We start from the raw sequence: 7467 nt of genomic DNA on the forward strand, positions 1-7467 counted from the left end.
TACACACACATGTGGCATGGATTTCCCGTTTTCCACCACACATGCGAGCATTTTCACATTTCGAACTGGAATATTCAATCAAATGATTTTAGAACTGTTAATCGCATGCTGGTCTGCGTTCTGTTTGGCTGATTAGTCGCCTAATTAGACTGTGTAATTAGCCAAAATAATGTGCTTTTTATCTTAAAGATACCCCTAATTTTGTGGGTGTTTTGGGATAGATATTCTGTTTCCACAAACGTTCGCATGCAAATGTATAAATTTTCTAATTAAACCGCAATTGCAAATACAATACGAGGTAGAACAAATGACGCCGTTTATCATTTTACATAGCAAATTCGTAATAAATTATTGTATTGGTTTTGGTGGGGAGTACCCCCTGACGCTTCATACTTTGCAAATTGTTTACCATAGAAGGGCGGGGCTTTATATGTGGGGCATTAAATCATATTTGACAAGATAAATTAGCATAAGGGAGTGTCAGGGTGGTAAGAGAAACCAAAAACAATGAGTGCCAACAAAAAAGTTTCAGCTCTCGCAATAAATGCTCAAAAGACAAGAAGTAATGGAAGATGTAAATGCAACCTACTGTACAGTGCACTTGTGTATCTATCTGTATGTACATTTTCCAACCTTCTGCACCTTCCACACATTCAAAATGCCAACTAAGAGTCTATTCGAATTTGTTTGCTTGTTTAAACCTCTAGCAGAGGGTATGCTAGTTATCCTTGGAGACAAAGAAAGGATGCACCGTCAAGGGTATCCATAGATTCAGCTTTAAATTGTGGCGCTGCTTTCTGGCTTTTTTGTTTTGCCTGCTGATACTCCTTGCCTTTGGTGTCGTCTGTGCTCCCCTTCGTGCTGCTTCTTTTGTCTGTTTACAGCGAGATTTTATTTTAAAAAAATTTTGTTGTGCTTCCGTTCCAGTTTCCCCATTTTCCACACACAATTTTCCACCTTCCTCCCTGTAACCCCGTGTACACTCTTTTGGCCATCTTCTTCTGTTGACTGTTTACGCATTCGCCCAACGCTCAACTATTCATGTGTCTCTCTCTCCCCATGTCCGTCTGTCTCTGAATGTGTGCCCTCCTTTCGTCCTTTGGCAGTGTCGCCCCCCACTATCTTCATGTGTCTGTGTGTTGTGTCTTTTTTTGCGTTTTCAATTCCATTCAGTTTGCCTTAATATGGCATTAAAGCAGATTGCAAGCACTGCTTCAGTGCGTGTGTGTGCGTGCGTATCTGTGTGAGGAGTAAACAAATGTGCTCGGAAATACAATGCGGGGCAAAAAATTAGATGCATTCGGGTGTCGAATATGAAACGGATATTTGAGTCAACAAAATGGCAAACAATATTCGTATGGAAAAGGAGTGAACATATTTGTGGAGAATCGCAAGGCAAACAATTGGATAGAACTCTTGGAAAAAAAAGGGACATAAGAAATATAAATCAATAATAGTTCTGTCGAATTGGTTTGTTTCAAGGAGTGCCAATGAGACTCTTTTTGATTGCTTTACAATCCTCAAAGATAAAAATATTGTATAAATCTATCAGCTTTTTGTGTCAGTTCCCATTCACTCATTCTCTTTTTTAAAAATGATTTAATTCATTAAAAAAGACCATAAATAACAATGAAAAAAAAAAAGGGAAAACAATCACCATTATCCATAATCCACTGCATAATTGAGCGTTTGTTTTACTTTTAAATAATTATATTTCGTAAATTATCCTCTCTTTTGTTTTAGTTTATAATAATATAATTAATTATTTTAATTTCAAATAAAATGCCTTAATTAATCGCAGTGGAAAAATTAAAAAAATGCCATAAATTAACGAAAAATAAAAACAAAAAATACTTGTGACAGCTACAACCGACAGCTTTCGCGAAAAAATTGAATAAAATACCAATTCATTAAATTGTGAAATAAACATCCTATATGATGATGTTTAATCCTCCACCATTTCCCCCCTGATATGCTCCATTTATGTTTGCCCCGAAATACAAATACCTACATTTAAATATTAAAGCAAATAAAAAACCAGAGCCGTATAAAATTTCAATGCTAAGGGGGAAACGAAAAAAAATGCTTTGCCAGCTTATAAAAAATTTAATAAACGATTTTTCAGCCAATTCTCAGTGGCAAAGAGGCCGGGGATAAAGAAGGGAAAGGTTAAAAGTCCCAAAGAAATAATTATGGAAAATTTTCCCGAAAAGAAAAACGAAAATCCAGCGTAAAAAATTAACATACAATTTTTTGGAGGAAAGCCGCTTAGGTCAAATGAAATGCAGCCAACCTGAAATTGAGGGGCATCTTTCCTCAACAGACAGAAAGAGACCGAGAGAGAAAAGCGGCCACGCCCATCATTTCATTAGCATTCCGCCGGTATTTCTGATCTGAGTAACGAGTTTCTTTTCATATTGCCAGATTCGGGATTTGGATTTGCTTTTACGTTGGATGGGTCTTTAGTCTGGGGGTAAAAGCATAAAATGTAAGGCTTAAAAAGAGTTGAGGGCAAAGGGTACAGCGGACTTTATGAAGAGGATGGTTCTTGGCAATGTCAGAGAGGATCAGTTATAGGGGAGAGGAATTCGATTATCTTGATGGGAATACGGGGAATTCGACAAATTCCTCTCTTATTTACCCCACAAATATCTAGAGAAAGAGCATCACAGATTGTCATTCTTTGGCCTTTTCCTTTTTAATTTGCCACAAAAGCTTGGCATTAAAAAAAGGTTGTTTTCTCTGCTTTCGGCCTGGTTATTGCCTGGCTAAGTGGATGCCTTTTTAAAGGGGGGCTGGCTCTGGTTCTGCCCTGCTAGCGGATCGTTGAAGAGGACACCTTTTAATTGGACTCTACTCCGCCTGCCGAATGGCATTGGCATAATGGAGTGGCATAAATCTACTTAACACACAAACAGATTGCAACGCGGAACAACAACGCCGGCACAAGGGATTTGTCTTTTTCTGTTATATCCCGGAACAAGAGATTTGATTAACATTTTGTCAGAGCCCCTGGTCTGGCAGCGAGAACGAGAACAATGGCGAAACAATGATGCGGGGAACACAATGTGGCATTGATTTGTGCATTTCTGTTGCGTAAGTCCTAATGTGTGGATGGATGAGGAGAAGCCTCGTGTCTAATGATTACACAAACATGATGTTACGCTAGACAACAGGGGCGTCTCTTTCTCAAGAGAATCCTGATGGAGTCCCGGGACCAGTGAAGCGTAGCATATGTAACTGTCTTATGTCTCCATCTCGACATTCTGTGGAAAAGATGTCAAAGCACGGCATACTGTTGCATACCCAGACAGAGGCAGAGGTAGAGGTAGAGGTAAAGGCAGAGGCAGCCATGCAAAATTTTTGTAGATTGTTAGCGTAGTTAAAGCCACAAGCCGGAAGTTGTAAAGGCAGTGGAAAAACAAATGTTTCACTTGGCCTTTTGACAGCCTCTCGTAAAGCGCTCTAACTTGAGTACCGAAAATTACAGGAACAACAAAGAAAACAAGCGTGTGTCCTTGCCAAGAACTTTTTGTTTTCCCATCGCAGCGTGGGTATAGGCTCTGTATATGCACATAGGGATACTCCTATATATATATAGTATGTGCTAGAGAATTTCAGAGAGTGTGTGCCAGTGTGTCGGTGTGTAGATTTATGTGCTGTATGTGACAAGTTGAAAAGTTTGCGACAGCACGCGGCAGTGGCACGAGAAAAAGCTTAAGTCTAGCTAAGAAGTTGCCATACTTTGTCTACAACGAGAATATAGTGAAACCATAGTCTGAAAACGAAATTAGGATGAATTTGGAGAAGACATTTAGTTGGTTAATTTAAAGAGATGGCCTTGAGGATGACGACAGCTTTGGCGGTTACAGGAAGTGAAAGTGGGTTAATGGATAATCCTTAAGGGTAATAGATTGAGGGCTTTCGTGGTGTGGTTCTTTTTGAGTGAAATGTCGGCTGAAGGTTGCCTAAAGGTTGTCGAATTCTATCCAAACTGATTAGCAAAAATGGCCTATTAAATAATAAATTCGCTCTAAATATCTCTTAAACACAAAAGTAAAAGGGAATATCAAATAAAACTTGGCAATTCACAAATGATTTATGCCGAATTGGCACCTTACAGAACTCTTAATCAACACAGCATTCACACATGGCTCTGACCCAACTCAAACTCTCTTAGAAGATATACTCATTGAATATTAACTGCCAAGTGGCATGCAAATCGCTAGGCATTTCATCAACCGAAAAGTATTCTATTAACCTTTTCATGCGAATGATTACAGTTCCAGTCAGACGGCCTTTGTTGTTTGTTTGGCTATATTTATATTCTTGGAAGTTTATCGACTAGCGCCGTACCCAAGGGCCTGTCATTTGTTATTTGTTGAAATATTTGTCTGTCTGACTTTTGTGTGACTTTGTCGCTTCAATTTGCGCGTGTCGCATGGCTGTCCCTGGCTTTTGTTCCTTCTCTAAGCTTTATTTATTTTATTTCATTCTTTTCTCAAGTGGATGGATGCTGCTGCTGCTAATGCTGCTGCTGTTTGGAGGGGTTATGGTCATTGTTATAACAAGCAGGTTGATTTGGCTAACAAGCAGAAGATGAAAGGGAACGAAGTGTCAGAATCCCCTGCAATTTATGAGCTCAAAGTGGAAGAGCAAACAGAGTTATGTTGCTACTATTTAAATGCCAGAAATAACTCAAGTAGGAAGGAGGTCTCGGTCTTGGTCTCGGTCTCTCCCCAGCTAAGTGCTTAACTGACTTGCTTTATTCTCTCGCCCACCATGCCACCCTATCAAATCCCTGCTGTGCGACATGTTGTATGCGTAACAATTACAAAAAGCATACTCACCCACCAACACTGTCGCTGTCCTGATGTGTGTGAGTGCTTCTGTCCAGACACCACACTGCCTGCTGATGGGGTAAGCCGCTTTGATCGCTGTCGACGGGTCAAAAAGGCTTGTCTGGCCTAGGAGATTTAGCCTGTTTGAGGTCCTTTGCCTGTCTGCGACACACGCACACTTCACTTGAACACACGTATACGCACACTTCGAGGAAATAGGAGGCGGACTTGGACTCGCACGCACTTTCGGACAGCAGCAGGAAATCCTTTCTGCCGGAGGCAATTAAAACGCTTCGGCCGTTTGACTTTCGTCGTGTATCAAATGTTATTTCCAGCAAAAGCTTTTTGGTAATTGTACACAGGACAAGCTCCGTCTTCGAGTCTCATATATCCTTCAGCCTCAGCGCTTTAGCACAAAATTTCACTGAAAAATGAAAACGGTTTTTAGGATTTTGGGTTTTTATGGTTTTGAGGCGGAGATTTTCGTGGAAGAATTGCCGAAACGTCTCACAAATATTCGGCAATTAAGTTCAATGGGAGAGCGTCGGCAAACGGTGCGTATGAGTGATGCGGGTGGCGGCCACGGCTAGAGCGACGGCGATGGCAGAATCGGAATGCCTTACGAGTACGTCGTAATGTAAGCAGGCGTCAGCCGGCTGGCGTGTGTCATCTTTAATAGCAGCCATGGCGACGGGCATTTACAGGGGGACAGGGATAGGTATGTCCTTCCTGTTGTTGCGGTTTGTTGTGTGATCTGATCACGTATTAGCCGGGCCGGGCCGGCCCCACAGCAGGAGCACCGACAGAGGAGACATTTTACAAATAAATGTTCTACTTTTAGACGAAAGGCAAAGGAAGGGTCCCTTAATCTTGTGGCTCACTGCTAAGCTGCCTCAAAAATGCGGGGCACGTGAGACCCGTCAGAAAATATTTTAAAATCTTTTACGCTTTGTGTGGGATATAAGAGGGATCAACTTTCAATAGCCCCAGCACTTCCTGGATCGTACAAAAGTGTGCCCTGGAGAAAGGGCATAGGTAATAGAACCGTCGGAAACGAAACGTACAGTAATACGATTGACTTGAATAAGTATTCATCATTTCGGATCACAATAATATGATTTAATGTTAATTTTAATCGTCAGGAATATAGATACTTCTCTATTCGAATTAAATATAGATCGACCCTTAAAGTTATACCCCTAATGCTTTCCTAGATCATTCTTGAGACTTCGAACTACTCTTGGAAGTTTTGAAAGGTTACCTTTTATATCTATAGAAATGTCGATTCCCAAAAGGGATCCTGTTAAAATTATATTACATAAAAACACTTGTACGGAATGGGACTCTGAACTTTCAATATTTATCCATCATTCATGATTCCCTCTGTTCAAACGCTCATCAAGTGAGTTTACTCTCAAATTGTGGCCAACATTGTTGGCATTTCATTGGCCAAAGACAGCAACAGCCGCCGCAGCACCAGTAGCAGCATCAGCATCAGCTCAGGCAAGCTCATTAACACACATCCTAGCCGACTGAAGCTATTGATATGCCCGGCACGCCATGACTTTCCGACCGTACCCCCACACAAGCACAAGAACACTCTCGGATCGCAGTACACAATTACCAAGAGTCGAGCCGATGCCTCCAGTACCGCCTGCCGCCTAAGCGGTTCATTCATAAAAAATCCTACGCTGCAGCAATGTTAAAGCTTTAAGAACATGCAAGAACACACCAAACAAAAGGGGCAGCGCATGGGGGGCACAGTTCTTGCACAGTTTGGTTCGCGTTGCCTACAGTTCACATTTCCCACGTTTTCCGGGGCATTAGTAGCACAAACCGTGTTGCCTACTTTCCGGGCAGCACAAAAGTCGAAATACGCGCGCGACTATCGCTGGATGCGACCGAGCGTAGGATGTGATGTGATGTTGTGCGGAGACACAACCAAACGCTTCGGGATTTGCACGGGAACTGAAACTGAAATCAAAACGAGTCTGTTTGGGTCGCAATCGCAGCAGCCTTCGAAGCCGGAGACAGAGCCAACATTACTTCGTCTGTGTGGGCAACGAAAGTGAAACGTAACGCATACGCAGCGTTGACCCGCTTCCCCACTTGGTCATAACGAAAGCTTTGCTCTTCCTTTCCGAGAGCTTTCAGAGAGCGGTAGAGTCTCAGAACAGCTGACTTTTGTTATTGCCGGGCGGCCTACCATTGGAGTGTTTTTCTTGTTGTTATTCCACATTGGCTCTGAAATTTTGTTTATGCAAAGTTTTCTTAGGGGATTATTAAGTAATTGATTGCATTTACGATTTTGACTCTTGTTGACACAGCCAAGGTCACGCTCAATGGAGTTTTTGGGCCCAAAAATATATATCAATGCCTTAAGCTAGCTCAGGCTCAGAGCCTCTCGCCAATGTCTTTTGTGGTTGGCCAATAGGGCTTACAGTAGAGAAGAAAATGAAAGACAGACTTGAGAAAGTGATTAATCGCATTAGGCTTAAGTCTTACTAGCAACAACTTTAATTCCTGAGTAATTAGGTAGTAAGACCTTCTTGAAACTCCACTCTATGGCTTATAAGTGGCTGACACCCCAATAATTAGCCCACTAAAAGCTTTCTAAGCACACGCG

The 7467-nt window shown here is 41.7% G+C and overlaps 1 protein-coding gene across 1 annotated transcript in view; it reads right to left on the bottom strand.

The window, feature by feature from the left end:
* The window catches only part of LOC108157621, a 54201-nt gene extending 47386 nt beyond the window's left edge, over positions 1-6815 (bottom strand). The window contains exons 1-2 of the mRNA XM_017289757.2: positions 6574-6815; positions 4851-5265 (exon numbers count right to left, since the gene is read on the bottom strand). The gene's annotated coding sequence lies outside the window, so the exon portion shown is untranslated. The remainder of the gene's footprint in view (positions 1-4850; positions 5266-6573) is intronic.
* Positions 6816-7467: the final 652 nt, after the last annotated feature.

Source organism: Drosophila miranda, chromosome 2 (assembly GCF_003369915.1).
Source record: "Drosophila miranda strain MSH22 chromosome 2, D.miranda_PacBio2.1, whole genome shotgun sequence".
Taxonomy (NCBI): domain Eukaryota; kingdom Metazoa; phylum Arthropoda; class Insecta; order Diptera; family Drosophilidae; genus Drosophila; species Drosophila miranda.